This window comes from Manacus vitellinus, unplaced genomic scaffold (genome assembly GCF_001715985.3).
Source record: "Manacus vitellinus isolate BGI_N305 unplaced genomic scaffold, ASM171598v3 scaffold_29_pilon, whole genome shotgun sequence".
Taxonomy (NCBI): domain Eukaryota; kingdom Metazoa; phylum Chordata; class Aves; order Passeriformes; family Pipridae; genus Manacus; species Manacus vitellinus.
Window position 1 is genome coordinate 476,661 of NW_021940207.1, and position 20,696 is coordinate 497,356.

The 20,696-nt window shown below is 43.4% G+C and overlaps 1 protein-coding gene across 3 annotated transcripts in view; it reads left to right on the forward strand.

Moving 5' to 3' along the window:
* The window catches only part of LOC103758213 (calcium-activated potassium channel subunit beta-2), a 142,992-nt gene that overhangs the window by 35,600 nt on the left and 86,696 nt on the right, over window positions 1-20,696 (forward strand). Inside the window, exon 1 of one of the 3 annotated variants that reach the window (XM_008924444.2) lies at window positions 8,721-9,282. The exons of the other annotated variants lie outside the window; for them this stretch is intronic. The gene's annotated coding sequence lies outside the window, so the exon portion shown is untranslated. Of the gene's footprint in view, window positions 1-8,720; window positions 9,283-20,696 lie in introns of those variants that run through there. 3 annotated transcript variants of the gene reach the window in all.

A 20,696-nucleotide genomic window follows, 5' to 3' on the forward strand; every position in this document is an offset into this window, starting at 1 on the left:
TTAGAGACAAGAGGAGCAGCAGTGGCACTGCTGGCTGCTCATCCTGCATGGGGATATACCCACACCACTGCCCACCAGGCCCCCTCTACCTACCACCAACTCCTGTTTGGAACTGCCTTTCACCAGATATTTTAAACCCTGTAGGCTGTGTGCAAGGTAAGTGCCCATCACTGACACAGGGCACTGATGCTCTCACACCCCACAGTCTGGGGACGTTACAGTGCCCTCTTTGGTGGGAAAGGCTATGCCAGGCTCAAGAAGGAAGCCTGGAAAAGAAAATCCCCATTACAGGGTGCTTCACGGTCCAGGGCCATCCCTGATATCCCCAACATCCTTCCAGTGCTCCTTTGCAGGACCTACACAATATGGTGCCCCACACACCCCTGCAAGGACAGAGAAAACCAGGATTCCATACCAGGTAGCACCTGCCATGCTTGACAGGTGCCCTCCACACTCCTCACAGCTTAAGAGACCTCCCTGCTCACATGAGCTTCCTGACCCTCCCATATCACATCAAACCTGATCAGAGCAGAGGTTCTGTATCAGACCAAGAGGGACAGAGAGGGACTTGTTTGGTGGATTTGCTGCTGTCAGCATTAGGGAGACAGCTGAGGGCCTGTTATTCTATTGCAGTTATTCACCTGCACTCTGCAAATGGTACAATCTGTCTGAAGAGCCAGGCAGGCGCTCCAAGGAGTGGCCTTTCCTTTCCTGAGGGATTACATTGAAGCTTGCTTCTGGAGGCTGAGCCCTGCTCAAGCCCAACAGCTTGATAGGGGTTAATGATCCAGCTGGGAGCACCAGCCAGGATGGCAAGTAAGAGCCAGTGAGCAGCAAGGCAAGAAGGGGGAGAGTTGGTTTAGTCATCCGTGCAAAAAAATAATAGCAACTCTGGGGACAGAAAAAAAAAAAGGTAAATAGACATGGTGTGTGAGATAAAGGGGACCCTGGTGATGTTGTTCCTGCACCACCAGATCCGTCATGCTTCCCCCAAAGGGCATTGCATTTCCGGGGACTGGGGTTTTTTACTACTTTACTGCACCAAGAGGTCTTTGAAATCTAAGCATGGAAACCAAAGCAAAGAAAATACATCCTTCCTGCAGTGCCTGTGGGTGGGAGGAGAGAGGATTAGATGAGTGAGGCAAGGGTTAGAGCTGCGGTGTATGCGCCTGTGCGTGTGTCTCTGAGGCACACCAGGGTGCTTTTATCTTTGAGCACAGGCAGCTGAGGCCAAAATGCACCCCCAGAGCCTGGTGCTGCAACATCCTGTGGGTCACACTGGAGCTGGGACATTAGTTGCCCAAGTACAGACTTTCTGGGACTGTTTTTCCAGGTTTGTTTTATTCGCAATATGAAAACATAGCTGGTTTCTGTGCTCTGAAGCTCCAACTGGGAGCCCCTGCAACAGGCATTTGTTATTGTTGGACAAATTCTCATGCAGTGAGGATATGGCCCCTCATCCCAGTAGGGATGAACTCTGCAGCTTGTAGTGTGTCTTCTGTGCCTCTCTTAAAGTCCACAATTTCAAGTCAAGGTTATCTCTAAGAGTCTGAAAATAGAGCAAGTACAGACACGAAAATTTAAAGAATCTTCTCAAAACTTCTCAGAGGAGAGAAAAGGTCAGATTACAGGTGTATGTATGGACAACTTGTTCCATTTTTTTTCAGTTTTAAAAACTCCAAAAAGTGGAGAAATAAGGAAACATTACTTGAATAGCCCTAATGAGCATAAAGTAATTTCAAACAGATGTAAACAAATACTGTTAGGTAATTACAACCAGAGATAACTGACTGGCTAAATTCCTCTGGAGTCCTCTTAACTTCAGCTTCTGATGATACATTAGTATTTTTGCATATGCAGAATTGAAAAATGCATCAGAGAGGATAGAAAAAGGAGATTTGTTTTATCAATTAAAAAATGTGTGTTTATGCCAAAGGAGTATACCTGTAACCTGTCTTAAAAGCAAAGCTTTATCATTCTGCCTATTTTCTCTTGGAAAGCATCTGCTTGGTTTCCAAATACCATTTTTTCACCGAGTCATTTATTCATAAGCACGTTCTGTGTCCTCAGCTGCTGTGCTGATGGGGAAGAGGTGGCAGCTTATACAGGGGCTGTAAGCCTTTTCTGTGGGGAAGAAATAACTTTGTACAAAACCTATATATATTTGAAGATGTATGTTTAGGACCAAATGTTGCCCTCAGTGGCATAAATTCCAAACAACTCTACTTCAGTAAATACAGTCAAATCCCTCTGGTCAGTCCAGATTTACACAGGAAAGCTGAGATTTTGAGCCTTGGTGAATTTTTGGTGTTCACGACCATAAATCCTGCATTGGTAGCTCCAGGGGCAGTCACACAGCCTGAACCCCTCTGAGCACCTGCTGCAGAATACAGATCAATAACATTAAAAAGTGGCATCTCGTGCGAGGTTTCTCCTGTCCCTGCCAGCACACATTTTCTGCAAACAGGTTGGGCTTTGAACTCAGCCCAGGCAATGTCCCTCCTGCTCCCTGGCTGCTGTGAGGCTGCCACCAAAATCCTCTTTCACCCTTCAAGCAGGGCTGCATCACCCACAGCATCCCACATGAGAGTCCATGGTGACCTCAGACAGAAGAGTCAGGGGACATCAAGGCATTGTGCCTTCATCAGCAGATCTGTGTGACCATACAACACCCTGTACAGTGTGGAGGCTACTTAGGCAGTTTTAGGCCCTTGCTATTCTGAATTTAAAGTTTATCAGCAAGACAGCAACAATACCAGCTTAAGAGGGCTGAATTTCAGTCATCTTGCTTCAGTTCTCAGGCAAAGCTCACAAAGGACTTTTTAAGGGCAGGGGATTATTCTTAGTTTACAAATGGGGAAACTGAGGAACAGTGTTAGAGAACAGCCTCTCCACAGTACTACTCCTGGGCTGCCTCTTTACCTGTCTGCTTCTGCTATTACTTCACTGGAAACTCCCTCACTGGGGCATGGCAAAGTCCCCTTCCCTCCCCCTTTGCACACTCTCTCCACAACTTGATCTTTCACTTCTGGAGTGTAGAGCTCAGTACACAGCACCAAATCATCAAAGAAACCCCAACAGGCATCTCACTGATGCAAAGGACCTTTCAAAAAGGGAGAGAACAAAAATAGAAGCATGAGCTTCATCAGAGAAGTGACTATTCCACCAAAGCAAAGCAGCAGCTGAGTAAAGAATAAAAGAATAGATAAAAGGAGATACTTGAATCCTGAAGAAAGGAGAGCTCTGCATAGCAAGTTATTTGTAAAGGGTGGAAAAATAGGCAAAAGACTTATCTAGCAATATCTTGCTAAAGTTGCTGGATAAGTAATATTAACATAGGAATAGAAAAGCATGGACAGAAAAAGCAATCAAGAGTTGGAGAAACAGCTAGGCACTGTGTGTAAAATCAGAGAGCATCTAAGTGGCCAATTTGGTGTTTCTGTGAACAGTGAATAGCACAAAATATCATCCATCACAATGCAAGGAAATCACAGCGGCACGGATTGGAGCAGTGCTTCAGGAAATTATTGAACAAGCGAGAAACAACCTCTGATCATGGCATTCCAGGAGAGGAGTAAATCTGGAGAATTGCACACAGGGCTTAGACCAATGTGGCCTGCAAATGTTTGAGCAGTAATCCATTGCTTAACAAATGGAAAAGCAGCAGGCAGCAATTGCTGCTCAGCAGAACTGCTCAGAGCAGGAAACCATCTCTGCCCAAGAGTTGCACACAAAATCAGGCTCTGAAAGCACTGGTACTGAGACCCAGACTGAGGAGAGTAAAATTGCTGAAGTGTGAAATCCTCTTGGAATTACTCAACACGCACACTGAAGACTGGCCTCAGCAGCTGGGTGTGCATCCTTAGATACATATTTTACTAGCCTTTAAGCAGTAAACATTCCCTGGGCCCAGCAAGCAGCATTGTGTAAGCAGCCTGTTTTGTTGAATTCTGGTTTGTTGCTGTTCAAACCTACAGTCAATCTTCAGTGATTTACTGAAGAGGATTGGGCACGTTTAATTTCATCATCTTTCCCAAAAGAATTCAATAGTTTACACTACCCATTGTCGTGAAAGATGATCTTTGAGCTTGGATTTCCCCTGCAGGCAATTACAATAGGATGCCTGACCTGTATCTCAGCAGAAAACATACCAAAGGCAGTGGTGTGACCCCTGTTTGCAACAGGATAAGCAGTCTAATGTGGAAAAAAGGTTTATTCTGATGTCTTTGCTGATAACTGTCTTAGATACACCCCATCTCTTCTGCTCCTCAATACCCAATGACTAGACACTGTTGCAGAATGTGGAAGCTTTGATGTTTCTGAAAATTAGCTGTGCTTTAGGATATATTTGCTCTGGGTAACATCCTAACTGGCAAGTATTAATTAACTGGCACATCTAGAAATGCAGGAAAACAGTAGGCTGTTGAAGATGGAAAAGAAAGTGAAGGAAGGGTTAACCAGCTTTTATTTTTGCCGGCAAGTATACATACTCTGTTCCCCATCCACCCCCATAGAGTATGAAATGCAGCAGATGTTTGGAGAACAGCTATCCTGATCTATCAGCCTCTATATAAATGGAGGTTGAATTAGTGAAGAAGAAGGCAGAATAATGTTTACCAGAGAAGAGCAAGAAGATTTCCGACACCTGGGCAACTTAATGGTGGCAGATGGCAAAAGCTGAAGGCAAAGAGAGGGAGCGATGTGCACCAGCAGCTGGTGAACAAATAGAGAGGAGAAAGGCCTCTGCTGAAACTGCACAGGAAGATTTTAATACCAGCAGTTCTGTAAGAATGTTAGTGTGAATATGCAAAGATGAGCCTGTGTTTTAACTCAGACAACTATCGTCAAAAGTACCCGATGGATTGTCAGCCAAGGAGATTTTCACAGCAAGAAGCCATCTATTTGCATCAAATACTGTCAGTCTGCAAAGCAGCAACTTCTGGGTCATTTAACAACACTCCAGATGTAGTTATTTTCTCCTAGGCAAGTGGCTCAAAAAAAGCCGTGCAAGAAAAAGGCAGAGTTGGCATATAAGGGGGACAATCAAGCAGCATGTGGAAGCGATTAGCTAGTCAGTGTGATATAACTCAGTGAAATGAACACTTGGGTGTCCTGTGATTCTCAGCACAAAGGAGACTGCAAGACTGTGGCCAAACACAGGGCTGCATTCACACAGGTGCTGCCTGTTCTACCACAAGAAAAAGAAAGGAAACCAGATAGAGCTGTAAATATAGGGACTGACATTAATGGTCTTTCTTGATAATTCTTTCTTTTAAAAGACAGAGGTGGCATTAATGCATGTAGCCAAGACAATTGTTAGGAATTTATCTTCGCCCACACTGGTTTCTTTTTAGGGAATAGCTGCCCTCTGCAAAACTTGGTTCTGAGTCCAGGCTTTACAACACCTGAGAGTATCTAGATGTGTATGACAGAATCTGGGCCTTTTCGAAGGATCCTTTTTCTCGTTAGACTGATTTTCACTTACACTGTGATTATATATACTGAACACAATGTGTTACCTGCCCTGCACGTCACATTTGTAGCTCTGCCAGGCTAACACTGTAGAGTGTCACTGAACACTGACACTTTATAGAGACCCAGCATGGAAGAGCCATCAACAGATCATTCCTGCAATTCTTTAATGCGCGATTCACACCAAGTATCTATGGATTAGTGAGACTACCTGCTGCTGTTTCAAAAAGACTCAGCAAGTGGGTAGAAGGAATGCTGTCTGATAGGTATGCAGCTTCAAAATATATTCATACTGTTCCTAGAGAATTTGTGACCACGGTAGAAGAAAAGGTTATTGTATGTGCAACCTGCAGCTTTAATTATATCGTGCACTTCCCTTTGCAATTAGAAATCTGTATTTGTAACTGATAGTTACACTTTCTAGTTACATGTCTCTCAAATTCATGTTATAATTAGGATGACTCATAATGAAATTATGCACTATTGCTCTGTTTATTATTTTGTTTGGCTTACACTCAGCATGCAAACTACAGATCTCCTGAATTCCTCCTGTCCTTCATCCTCCTTGGCCTTCTCCTAAGCAAATATTGGTCAGAAACAAATAGAAGCATTTTAAATTGTTGTAACTCTTCTGCAAGCAATGGGTTTTCTCCCAGAGGGTCCACTACTGCACAGTTGAGCAGCAATCTCCTCTCCTACAGAAGTCAATAGGATTTTCCTGATGGAGGGCAGAGTGAAAGCACATGTGAGCCCTCTGTTTCCCTGGGCAATCCTACTCCCCTAACATCCATACAGTCCAGAAAGACAGAAAATTGCCATACCCGATCAGATCACAGCTCCATCACTTTGTGTAACTTCTTGCCAGCAAGCAGCAGATTGGTGTGCTGGAAAAATGCAACAGCAGTAGAGCCACAGTACATGAGTCCCATTACTGATGGCAGCTGCTGTTACTGTTCACTGATTAGAAAGACCCTGAGGAAAGGGGGAGTACCATGGAATATCTCCCTAAGACTGAGCCATGTTGAACTAACTAGCCCCTGCAAGATCTTTCTGGTCACTCCCTGTTAGCCTACACCTCACACCTTGAACAGTTTACCCCTCCTTCAATTATCATTCAATATAAGAACATCTCCACCAATGTTCAACTACGAAGCTCTCACTGACAGCTATCACCTGTTGGCCACCAATTGTGAGTGACTTAAACTTACTGCAAAGAATTGAAGTCTTTGAGATCACTGTGGCAGAGAGGTCCCTAAGGGAAGGGGGAGCTGGGATAGTAATCCATTTTTTATGAATCTCCTTTTATTCAGCACACATAACTGAGGAACTGTGAGCATGGGTGGCAATGATCACCTGCTTTAACCTGTCATGGAACATGCTTGTGTCCAGTTCAGTGCTGATGATCTCAAAAGATCATCAGCAAAGTCAGGACTCTTAGACCTGGGTATCCCCAACAGGAATCAAATGTCTCTTGAACTGTTGTGTCATCCCACTTACAAGTCAAGAGCACAGTGAGAAAGAAGTATATTGCTCAGGACAAGAATAACTTTTCTTTTTTTTCCGTTTTCTTTTTCTGCCTTAAGGTGAATGTAGTGCACACAAAAGATGCAAGACAGGTGACAGTGAAAAAATTCCTTAAATTATTCAGAAAGCAGGTATTGTTCTGGCAGCCACGTTAGCAGTCAGCATGTAATTGCCCATCCTGAGATTTCACACCCACAAAATTCAAAATCCGCTTTGCTCTCACCAGTTCTGGGAGAAGCTTAAGGTGCTCATAATACCCCACTGTAAACTGAGAAACAAAACTGGAGCCCTAAGCCCTCCCAACACACTGACTGTGTAAGTACAGTGGGTGAAATGGCAAGGACGGGCAGGGGAAGCAGAGAGTGCAAAGGCAGCTCTGGTAGGAGCAGTATTGGTTCATGGGCAAATGTCACCCTCGTGGTACCCCTAGATGTCCCCACCAGCAGCTATGGCTGACTTGCACCATCAACAAGCTTGCTTTAACTCACAGTTTCAATGAAGAGCAAGGCAGAAGGAGAGACCTGTCGCCCCTGCTGGGCACACACACTGACGTGCTGTTTGGGAGGCAATGGGGACACCTGGTGTGTCGGTGGCAGGATGGGACATGGAAAAAAAGAGGGGTTTAAGTTGGCTACTTCTCCCCCTGAGAATCAGGTAGAACATACCAGCTGGTTCAGGATATTCTTGCAGCCTCCCCTCATGCAAGGGCAGCTTTCACATAGTCTGTAACAGCCTCCAGTGCAAAGGACCAACACAAATCTGAACCAGAGCTTCTCCAAGGAGAAAGGTCACACCCTAACTAGCCCTCAGTGCCCTCAGGTCCCAACTATTCAAAAATCTAATGCAGATCTGCCATTATTGCTATCTTAACCTTTCCATTCCTAGTGTGTTAGGGAGCCATAGCTGGGTTTTCACTGTGATTTGCTTTACTCCTTAATATCTTGAAACGTCATTCATTTCAGAGATGTCTTTATGAGTGGTATTTTCATTTTGAGCCAAGGGTTATGAACTGGGTGGTACCAAAAACTTAGGCAGGTGCTGAACAAGCAGCAAAAGTACTAATTCCCCTCTTGCTGTGTCCCAGCCTGCCTTGGCACCAGGTTGCCCCTCTTCAGCCCATGTGTGCCATTCTGCTGGCAGAGACACATCTGTGCTGGTGGCTCTTACTTTTGTCCACTAGGGACCACACTGAGATCAGCAACACCGAACTGACAGCAGATGTTAACAACCCCTGATGCATCTTGACCCGGGCTGGTTATTAGCTGACAACCAAGAAGAAAAAGTCTCCAAAATCTCAGCAGAGCACTAATCTCTCTGACCTGGGGTCTGGAGATGTGCATAATTTTACTGAAAACAGCAGGGTCCTGTAGCATCGTCTCGCCCCTCCTCTTCCCCACTTCATAGACACTTTGAATACTGTACATCGGTCTTGCTTCTTCTGCCCATCATTATCCAAGGTGCTGCTTACTATATAAGAAATTTAGGTTGCAAGACCCTGCCATCTGCAAACAGTATTTTGCCTTCTGGGAAGAGTAGTGTACATCTGTGACTCTGTACATACAAAGGACAGCACGGTCCATACATCCCCCTCGTTCTCTTTGTGTCACATCTGCCTTTATAGAGTTTTAAGAGCTTTCAATCACTACTTCCACCAACTCCTGCGCCAGCCTCAGCTTGCGGCGGGGGCGGATGCTGCCTGTTCGTCTTGCCGTTCGCATCAGTCAGGAGAGCTACGGCACCTTCCGTTCCCGGGAGTGATTTTCTCTTTAGTTTCAAAACAATGTGTGAAACCCTGCTCTGCAGAAACAGTAGCCTCAGTAAGTTTAAGGATGACTGAAGCTATTTACTCTCCCAGGAAGGTTTAAAAACTACGGAGGGATGAATGGGGTTAGACCTATCGCTGCATCGCCGGCAGCCATCCCATTACAGTTCTGAATAAAAGCAGGAATGGCATGTCTAGCCTAGGTTAGTAAACCCTACGGAGTGCATGCCTTAAAAGCACTACGAAACAGCCTTAAGTCAGCTGGAGAAAAATAGTTTCAAGCATGGCTGTCTAGTGTGCCTGTCATTCCTATTGTCCTTCCAAACTATTTCAGACATTTTGAGCAGGGAGTACTAAGCGATGAGTTAGCAGGGGTTGTGACATTAATGGTCAAAAAAGGTTTAAGCACCAGGAGGAAACGATGACAGCGCTTAACAACTGGTGGCAGTTCGGAGGATTCCGCTGGATCTCTGTTTAATAATAATTAGGCTTCGCCTCGGAGGAAGATGTGACAACTATCGGAGGTAGGATTTGCATGGGAAACAAAGGGAGCTGTTGCTGTTCGGTACCCGTTGTTTGTGCTTTGCTCCGCGGCTTTCCGAGCGCAGCCAGGTGCAGCCGGCAGCGGCGAGGAGGGGTCGGTGGGGTGGGGGGAGAGCCGAGGGTGGAAATACTGTGGATAGTTCTGTGTTTTATGGCAGAAATGCCTCGAGGACAAACTGACTCCAATCTCACTCCCCGCTGAGTGTGCATTCCACGTTGCTCTTCCCACGGAGTAAAATACATAGAGGTCATGCAGAAAACACTTTACTCATTTTCTAGCGAGCCAGCGGGGCTCTTCCTGAGACGGGAGAAGGGAAAGGGGGAAGCTGCCCTAAAATAAAAGGGGAAGAGGAAAGCTATGGAGTCTGTAAGATGAGGGAGACATGCTATTAATGTGTAAAATGTGCCTGGAGTGTCACCGATGTCATTTGAAAGGGGGAAAACAACCAAGGTTGGGGGTGGGAGGAATTTTCCGGGTGAGGTTATAACCTATTGCAAAAAAAAAAAAAAGGCGTGATGTGTCCATCCATTTTGCATAATCAAAGATTTCTCTGCACTGTTGTCATTGTTTTGCTGGACAAGAATTGTAGTTTCAGACAGAAAAAGGGATGGTTTCCTCCTGTGTCACTGCCAGCCCCCTGCCAACCCCCCTGCCGTGGGGAAGGATGTGCAGGACCTTTAGCTGGATGCTGAAAGGGTTGTGAGCAAGGGCTGAATGAACACGCAGTAGTATAAGAGGAAAGCTTCCCCTTGAAAAAGCTTGTTTCTCCCGAGCCAGAAGTCCAAGAGGTGCCAGGCAAAGTTAGAAGCCTCATGTACTTTTTTATGATGCACCAGTTTAGCATCACTAGACAAGAAAATGTCTGAACATCAAAGATTCGGGTCTGTGTGGCCAAACAGGGCAGTGAGGTCTGCACGGGGTGCTGGGCAGTGCTGGGCTGCGAGTTTGTGTTTTTGTCAGTGCCTCTGACCCTCGCCAGGATGAGCAGCAGGAAATTAATGAATGAAAATATTATTTCCATGCATATGCACAGTTCTTATCATTTGGTGTGTTTGATCTGAGTGTGATGTTCCCTGTGTTGATGACTTGTTTCGACTTGTTCATTAAAATTTCATTTTAAACAACAGAGAGACTTCAGAGTGAGTGGTATTTAGCAACAATAAAATGTTCTGCTTGCAGAAACGCTCCTCACAGGAGCTATTAAAAATGCACTTAAAGAAGCTGATAGTCATATCTTGCAGTAAGAGGCATGGTGTCACTTGCTGTGCTAAATTTTAAAATTAAGTATATGGTGCCATTTTAAGTCTACTTTAATGTGAGTGTCATTAAGCATACTTTACAATACTGCTGTCAAAAGCTCACAACTTCTAGAATTCTGCTAGACTGATTGTTTTCGTTAAATTTTCATTAAAAAAAAAGAATTCCTATAGAGCAGGGACTTACCAAGTAATTTGAATTTACTCATCCTAACTAATGTTCCCTTTAAGGAGAACTTCAGTGTACTATACTGCATTGTAAATAGGTCATGATATAATTCATTTAATAACAAAACACTGATGACAACAACAAAAGTGCTAAATGCATTCAGCGTAAGCAAATAGAGATTGTGCCAAAGAGAAGCAATATTGGATCGGGAATGGTAAGAATTGCTTTTAAGGAACATAAATATTCTCCTTTTGATCCTAACCACAACTTTTCACTCAAGTGCATTACTTTGCATTGCAAATTTTGGGGGAAATCATTTTAACCTGTATTACATACACTACTGAGTACATAATGATAACAGTGAAAACTTTCTTCCAAAGAAATTGTTCTAGAGGTTTGCAGTATGAATCAAAGAGACATTATGCAAAGATATTAAATCTGTGTCAGAAATGAGTAAGGTATGTGAAAATCTAGTACATGGTTTTTCTTCACTACACATTTGTCCAGAGGCTTGGACAGTTTTACTTTGTTTTACTTCAATGCCTCTCTGAGGGAAGGGTCTGAAAGTATGAAACCATGAGCAGGAGGGAGATTGTGTTCAACCTCTGCCCAGCCACAGACTTCTCAGGGGGACTTGGGCAAATCCCCCAACCTCTTTGTGACAGGGGAAGGGGAATAGCCCTGCCTTGTAAATAAGAGGCGGGATAGTGTGGTAATGATGCAAAAAAAAATACAGACTGTGGTGCTCAAGGAATGAGGCTGAACACAGAGCTCCAGACAAGGTAAAATGCAGAAGGAGGTTAATATTTCAGGCATTTTCAACTATAAAATAAGACATAACACAAATCCCATGATCCAAAACTAAATCTGCTTTCAAAACTATCTCAGACAAATTTGCCACTTTCAAAAACTTCTGCCAGCAGCAAATACCCATTTGTCTGAGGGCCTGTCAGAAGTGACTCCAAATCTCTCATCATTCCATCAATGTACAGCAGATAGTGAAGCAAACTACATCAGATTGATTCACTGTGCTGAGGAACGATTTCCCTGTATTCTTCAGAAGCTCAATGAGTACCTTTTGCCATGAATCTCACTTGCCCTTTCTGCTTATGAATTGTCTGTGGAGGTCATGCAATTTTCTAATTTATTTATCTTATATTATTTGGGGCTTTCTTCAGCAAATAACTCTTTGCTTACAGATCTTTTGGGAATGGCAAATGTTTGCAAATTCATGCTGCATTGCTTGGTTCAGTCCTATGGTGTTCCTTGATTAGCTGATTTGTATAGTTAACTGGCAGAAAGCAAATTGCAAATTTCACAACCAAGTATACAGTTTCATACTGGATTTCCATCACTCTCTGAGCAGTCAGGTTTAAAATTCATGTCTTGCAAGTAGTCATAGGAGCAACACATAAGCACTGAAGTGCTCCCACCAGACAGATGTGAGAGCCAGGTTAAACAGCTTTCAATTTCTTATGAATATTCATGAAAAGTGTTTGAATTCCTGCAGCTCTGCTAAAATGAATAGTCGGCATCATCCATCAAGCACTGCATGGGCCATTCTCTCACAGTATTTGCCACGTCCCCATAGCCTCCACAACTCTCCTGTGTAAGTCCACAGTGCCTGTGGAAACTGTTTGTGCAGCCAATTTAGAAGGGAAAAACACCATAATGGAAACTTCTAAATTTTCCACATTGTGGTCTCTCCTGTTGTGCCCGTCTTGCACATCGTGTGACATGAAGACAGCCAACAGGGAGGGCAGCAAGAGAGAATCAACAGTGATACAGGAGAGAAAACACTGAAAGAGGGGAAAAACAAGGATGGCCACTGGCAAAGGGGGATCAGCAGCATGTAGAGCAGGTACATATGGATGGACACAGCAGGAACACATAACACACAAGTATAATTTTTAACAATGAATCTAGTGCAATGGGTGATTAACTTCAAGGTTTATGGTTTTATCAGACTCAGCCTGTTGCTCCCAGTCCATCCCTGTGTAGGCACTACATGAGTGTTCACCACAAGTCCAACCAAGCAAGGGAGTGCTGTGGTTTATCTTCTGTCCTGCAGAGGTCTGATGACGTGCCACAGAGTTATGGAAGAGTTGTAAAAATAACAGACAAGAAGAAAACTAGCTATGTATCTAATCTGATGCATGTTTTAAATTAAGTGAAAACCAGTAGGGCGAAGAATTCCTGTCAAACGGTTTTTCTCATGGGCACAAAAAAAATTCAGCTGTCAAAACACCAAGCTCTTTTGACTTAGAAACAAATGAGGGACAGAAGGTTATAAAACATGAATACATTTGCCTTTTGAATTATTTTTGCACTGTACTTATGCTATATAGGAGGAAACCTCAGGTCTCCCACTGAGTGAGCTCTACTGTCCAAATACTTTGTATAGAAAGTCTGGTGTGTGCTGAATCAACAGGGTTGCTGTGACTGCACAGACCTAACCAACGGTTATGCCCCCGTTAGATGGACATTTTTTAGCTTCTCAATGAATTTAAAGTCCAGTGATCCTAGATATCCTTATTTATTCTAAAAATAGAAATGAGCCTCAATTGCAAGTGCTGTGTGTGAGTCACACAGTGAGAGTCACTGTGGGCAACACACGTGCATTCACATTCTATCAGGGCACATGTAACAACACATTAATACTGCCTGGGGAGAGTAAGAGAATGAGGAGAATTAGAGGAACTAAAACCAGAGCAAATACAGAGGATCTTTGCTACGACAAAAATTGACTCAATGTAGTCTGGAATGAAATCTCAACTTGAAACTCCCTCTAGATACTGCTAAAACTCATATGAGTTCTTCAGATACCTTTTCTTTCTTAATTATAAAGCTGTCCTGTTACCCATAACTAACCTCCATCTCTGCTGGTGCTAAATGGGATGCCCCAGCCAGTCCCAGGTACCCAGCAATTTTGCCTGAATTCGGTGTTCCACTCTGCGTGTCCTAAATCAACCACTAACAGAAGGGTTTTGAGGACCAGAGGAGCCAAAAGAGCATTTGTCCCACTTCCCCGCTTCTCTTTTAGAGGAGCAGAGCTCAGACTGGGACTGAAGTTTCTGCTTTTAAGCCCAAAGTGGTTCATCTATCCAAGGTTGCCATCCTGGTGGGAGCCCTCCACATAGTACTGTCCTTGTGTGCCTGCTTAGGTGTGGTACCAAAGAGGGGACAAAATAACACTGCCTGCCTTGAACAAGTGTTGCAGAAAACATTCAATATACTTGGCCGTGTTTTACTCATGGACAAGCTATTTTCCGCCTCAGCAGAGTGGCACTCCTTACTGACAACCATTAGTTATTTGCAGTTTTAAATAGGCCTTATAAACATCAGGCACCTGAGTGAATAAGTAATGTTTCAGAGCAGTAACTTGAAATAAGTCAAAGTAGAAATGGTGAGAAGACATGGAGTATGGTCCCGTTGGGACTCCCTACCACTTCTAATTAATATCTGCTACTTAAAGCATCACAACCCATGGTTAAATCAAAGTCAGAGGAAATAAAGGAATATTAAATCCTTCTGGAGACATGTGTCCCTCTCCATTTACAGGAGAGGGCATGTTCCTCAGGGCTACTGCCAAATACACTCACTCTCTGACTTGTTAGGAGTATATGGAGATTTTGGGGAGGACAGCCCAGGGAACTGATCAGCCAGGCTGCCCTGGCAGCTTGCAGCTTCCCCAGGGCTGGCATTGCCCCTTATTCTCCCACTGCCTTCCCATTCTCATCCAGTCACCTTCTCATGCACCTTCTCAGGCTCTCCTGGACCTCCAAAGAGACAGTTCAGCTCATGAAACCTCCTGAAAACTGTGCTTTGGTTTTGACTCCTGAGGGAGTCCAGCTGGGAGTCAACAAGCACCAGACCTGATGCAAGAAAAGTAGAAGAGCATAGCCAGGGGCAAGGTGTGGGGAGCAAGGAGCAGTCACAGTCCTGGCACAGCTGAACACCCCTAAATTGTTCTGTCTTAATGACCTGGTGAGACTGCTGCAGAAACAGGCCTCAGACAGCCACATGTTGACCACAGTAACGTGTTGCAGAGCCCAGGAGTTATAAAAGAACTGAAGGACAAAAAAGGACAACAATTTGTCTGCATTCATTGGTTTTTGATCGTCAGGGACCATCTGGTTATTGACGAGTTGTTTTTAGGCTTATACACAGAATTCCAGAGCTGCTGTTGTGGCAATAGGGAAAGAATTGATTCAGTTGTGAAAAACAGCTCCTTGTAGAGCAGGTGTATGGAGGAATGTTGTGATTTGGCAAAGTTTACTGATCTGGGAAATAAGAGTTTTGGAAAGAAAGCCTGAGTGGAAAACATCAGTTCAACTAGGACACCTTGCAATTCCTCCAACAAAGCATATGTACTTCAAGTCATAGAGAGCAATAACCCAAGCAGGGAACAAAGGAAGTTCATTTGTAATAATAGCCTTTTATTAACTGGAGAATATGCAAATGAAAGGTGCTCTGACTTTTGAAAACCCCTGTTAATTGTGCCCCAGGTATACCAAAACCTTCTGACAAATTCCCCTTCTTTATTTGCTTCCATATAACAAGTTGATCTTGGTGCTACTCTGCTCTTTGAAAGCTCTGCTGCTTTCCTAATTAATAATTGCATGAAACACGTATTCCCCCCCTCTTGCTAAAAGCAGCATGGGACACACTCTCTGGCTATAAAATATCCCAAGAAGTCCACAGCAAAATCTTTTTTGCTTGAGTTTAATTAAGACGATTGGGTATTTTGTGTGCAGCTGATTTGGGAGGATTTTGTCACAGGTAAACAAGCTTTGAAAAAAAATTGCTTTTATCTCTCCTTGTTTTCTGTTTTAGTCATATTTCAAGTGGATTAGTATAATCTTTCCTCGACCAAACTCCACAGCCAGTCTATTCCCTCATTGTTCTAATTTTATAAAAAGAAAATGACTGAAAGCAATTAATTAAAAATCTTTTCAGAAATGCATATGTAGATGCGCTTATTCACTAAGAACTCACAAAATAACTCTGCATTTAAAAACAATTTATCTGGTGCATTAAGCGTGAACAAGATGTCTTTGTTAGGTGCACCCGCCTTTTGATGGTTCCCTACATGAATATGTTTGTCATGTAGATATCTGCAGCAGCTGCTCAGTCAGAGAGAATCCCTTGTTAAACTAGGTTTGAGTTTCAGGTGGGTTTCCTTTTTCTTTTTTCCTGTGTGATAAAGTTGATTGATTTCAAGTGAAGAGTCTTTCCCTGCTGGGACCTGAACTGTCAAAAGCTGTCAGTGAACCTGCAAAATTCTGTCATAACACCAGAAGTCCAAACTCTGCTCCAGAATCATCAGAGTTCAGGGAAAATTCCCAGTAATTGACAACAGAAGTTTTCTTAGAGAGGATATTCTGCCAGACTGAGACATTATTTTGTGCACACACAGACACCCACCTGGGGGACAGTGCTAACACAAAAAGTAAACTCTATTGATGTGAGTGAATTCATCAGCAGCAAGACAACACAAGTGGCTTCACACTAAAACCTTGGACTAGGCTATTCATAAACTCTTCAAGTCCAGCAAAAGGCAAATTCCCATGTTGTAAAGTGTATTTGATTCTTTAGGAATAAAATAAAACCTCTAAATTTCCTTGAATTCAGGGTGAGGGTTAAGGAATTCAGAACTCTTGACCTCAAAGCTGTGCCTGCCCTTAACAAAACTCCAGCACATCTGTGCTGTGAATGCAGATAAATGCTGGCATCCAGCACAAGGTGCAGAGGTTCTCCTGGCAGGGCAGGAAGAAGTTTCCTCTGCAGAGGAGAAGTATTCCTGTGGTGAGTATTTATCCACAGAGTCAATGCAGCAGCCCTGCTCATCTGCAAGAACACTTCCCGGGTAATATAAATATTCCTAGGGAGGTTCCTAGAAGATTTCACATACTCCATTTCTTCTTTGAGCAGGAAATCTTGAACAAAGGAATTTCACTGTCCCTTTTTGCTTCTCAATTCATTTTATACCCCCTTCATCTTCCATTAAAACATGCTGTTTGTCTACTCCTTCTACTCTGTTCTCCTGACTCTATTTAAAATCCTCACATATCACAGCCTGCTGGTCACTAGCCAGGTATCCAGATGGTACTCATGTACCACATTGATAGGTGCCTTAGAAATAGCACTGAGAAAGGGGAGGGGGAAAATATCAGTGGAGACTTCAGATGCTCTTTTTGATAAATGGCAATTGTAGATCTAATTAGCCAGTTCCCTCCTTTGGAGAAGCAACAACAGTGGCACAGAGCAAACACACCAGGAGACGTCTCTCACTGTCAGGTTTTAGCTTTTGCCTCAGAGCAGGGTCCGTCTGTCCATCCCTCTTCTTTGAAAGATATCAGATTTTGCCCAGGTTTGAAGGTTTCTCTCAGAGCTCATCATGGTACTGCCTCAGCACCACCACACTATGTCAACTACTTTTACACAGACAACTGGTTTCTAGAATAAAGAGCAAACACTGCTCACCTTAATTGTGTGAGTATCCCTCCGGCAGTAATCAGGCTAATTGCTTCTGTCAGGCCAGCAGGATTTGGCTCTAAATCAACCACCAAAATGATTATAGCATAAGTGCAGGAGTTCCTTTTCAACTCCAAGGCCCACTTATTAAACATTATTTACATCTCAGAAATTCTGTTTCTTTTCTGTCTTCCATTTTACGAGGAGAAAGGTAGAAAAGTGCCAGAACGCCCCGTGGCAGTGGGGGTCTGAGCCCATCACAAATGCAATGGCAGGGGAGACAGGTCATTTCAGCCCTTGCTGAAATGCCATGAGAAGTCTGCCCATGGGAACTCCCAGTTGCATCATGTCTGGGGATGCCACCAGCATCCTCCCAGGAATAGCACAAACTGCAGAGCAATCCCCAAGAAAGGAACCGTTGCCTGAATCTCCTGTAGCTGCATGTTTGACTTATACCTTAAAGCATGAGATAACAGATCCTTGAAAATATGTAGCTTGCTCAATAAATCTGATAGATGGTCTCTTTATCTGCAGAAATTTCTGTGTTTTTTTTTTTTTAAATCCTATTAAGCAATTCGTGTGTATCGCATGGCAAATATTTTAGCAGAGTACAGAAGTTCCAGCAGATTCATTTTAGCAGTTGGCACTGGAGAGGACAGGGAATCAAAATCCCTGGAGCCAGCTGGTACATGGCAATGGACCCCCCCAACAGTGGGACCTGGGAAAGGACCTGATAGGAAAGGCTTGAAATCCCACCTCCATCAAGGGATACATGGGACAGAGCCAGATCTCAATGGTGAGACCTTCAATCTGTATTTCAGAGAACTGTGCCTCTTTCAGTAGTGTTTTGGTCCATTATGACTGTTTCCATGACCACCAGCCTCGGGAGGAGCCTCAGGCTGGGCTGTGGTCGGCCAGCCCGTCCCAAAGCAGACTGTGACCCACAGCTGGAGCAACAGCTCAGGTCTACAACCTTGAGCCTCTGGGGCCTCCAATTAAAATCCCAACTTGCTTATGGAGTTTAGGGGCCCTGAGGAGGAGGTGAGTAAGGTGGTAAAGGGACCACATTCAGCACCTACAACCTGCCTTGGCCCTGCTGAGCTGTTCAAGTCTCCCAGTGGAGCCAAAGCTTTTTCTAAGCAGTTCCAGTCCATTGCCTCCCCTCTTACAAAAATCTCTACACGTTTCTAATCATTTTCTCTGTCAATCTCTGCACTCTTTTTATATCCATTAAAGACCTGATGAGATAGGATGACCAGAAATGAAAAAAGATTCTGAGGATAGAGCATGCCATTGATTTATGTTAATGGCTCTGTAATAATATTTTCAGTGTTTGATTTCTTTTTCATCCTGTACACAGTTAAAATGATGATTACTTTTCCATGCCTCTTTCATTTATTGAACAGCCACTAACATTGGACTCCACAAATTTGTTCTCAGGTCTGCCTCCAAAGCAGTTAAAATATAATTAATTTAAAATCCACCGACACATAAGAAGTTGAGGTGATTCTTTCCAATCCATCTTACTAGAATTCATCAATGAATTTCACCAGCTGTCATGCTTCTTGTACATTTGTCTTTGTAAACCTCTTCTGACTTCACTAGCTTTGACACATTTAACAACCGTTAATACTAAAAAAACCTCCCTCTCTGTAATTTCTATTGAACTACACCATAAGCCTTACAAGCCCCCAGATGTGCATGAATAAATATCATAGTCACCTGTGACAGCATCTTTAATGATTTTAACATTTTTTACAGTGATAACTTTCATCTTTTATGCATATGTCAGGGATCTAAAAAAGCAAAGTGTGCCAAGATATGTTGGAGTTTATAAAGGAAATCAGAGAATAAATGTTGCTTAATTTTGCTTTCATAATAGATTCTGTCTTGAAATATTAGGTGTTAAATCACCTTACCCTAAAAGGATTAGAATATGAAAAGCATTCCTCAGTGGTGGAGGGGAAAAAACTCTGATTGCTTTTTTGATGGAGTTTGATAACCCAACAGAAGGGATTATACAGGACAGTGCCAACAATAGCCAGAGACTGAGCATAAAGAGGGTTTTAGTCCCGTTTGTCAGCTAAAGATGAACAAAACCCAGCCTAATTCTCATCTCAAAGTTGATACAAAATCAAACACAAACAAGTATTTCATCAGAGGTCTGACAAAGTCACTTCGCTTTCTTCTATTTATTACAAGGTGGCTGTGCCCTGCCTTACTCTGGCTGGTGGGAGACAGAAATACAATATCACAAATTTGAGATCTGCTGGAAGCTGGAAACACCAACAATAACAACACTTTATCTTCAAAGAGTTGCCAGAATTAAGGGCTAGATTTTTCAAAGCAGCTCGGCATCAAGAGTGCCTTCAGACTTCCTTGGGAAACAGAGAACTGAGAAGAGGGGCACTGGTCTTTCATTTCCAGCCTACAAAACAACTAAGAGTTGTTTCCTACAGGTCACCAAGCAGGCGAGATGTGGGCAAGTGATTTTATGTTAAGGGATTTCACAGTTGTAAATAGTTGCATAAACCCGTTTTTAAGTGTCACCTAATATCAAAAGTCTTTATATTTTGTGATGAAACACATCATTAGCTGCTGCAGGCACAGGAGCACTTCCCCAGCATGAGGTCTGAACCTGTGTGTTCAGTTCATGAGACCATACAGCAGCACTGGTGTACCTTCATGCGCGACACGAAACATAGCGGAGTTACTGAACGTATGAGCACAGTTTTAGTTAATTGACATATTTATTATTGATGTGCGTGACATGGTAGCTGATTAAAGCCTCATGCTGTGCCAGGTGGAAAGCAAACATGTAGCCATAAAGATCAATTAAATGCATTTAGAGGTTGCACATGCACGCAAGAGGCAGCCCAAGAGTGTGCTGGGCTGTGAGCTCATGGGGTGCCTCACACAGGGAGGGCTGCACAGACCCCAGCAACTCAACACACACACACGTTCTCTCTGGCTGCTTCACTTTCCTCTAGGCATATTTCTGAACTCTTTGGTGTGAGCGGCTGAGAGGAATGAAAGATTGGGACAGGAACAGCTGCAAATGAACTGCTGTATCACAGGTACTGAATGATGATTTTGAAGCTCTCTGTAGCTGGATGGGCGATGACTAATGCCCTGAGGTGGAGAGAAGGAGAGCAAAGTGATCTGGCCAGAGAAATGAAAGGTGGAAGGGTAGTCAGAGACCACACCATTTTCTAGCTCTTTCTCTTCGGCAGTTTTTTTTCTGGGTTGTGTATTTACAACATCACAGTAACTGGACCATCAGTTTTTCTTTCAAAGAGCTTGTTGCCTGCCAGTAAATTGCAGTATGCATAATAGCATAAATGCAGCAGAATGACATTTTCATTCATGAGGTTTCATAGTGACTACAGAAACAAACCTTCCCTCCCTGAAGCAGTATCTGCCTTTCAGATTCTCTAGGTTGCTTTTCCCAGGATAGTACTTTTTTCCTATTCCCTCTCATGTATTATTTCA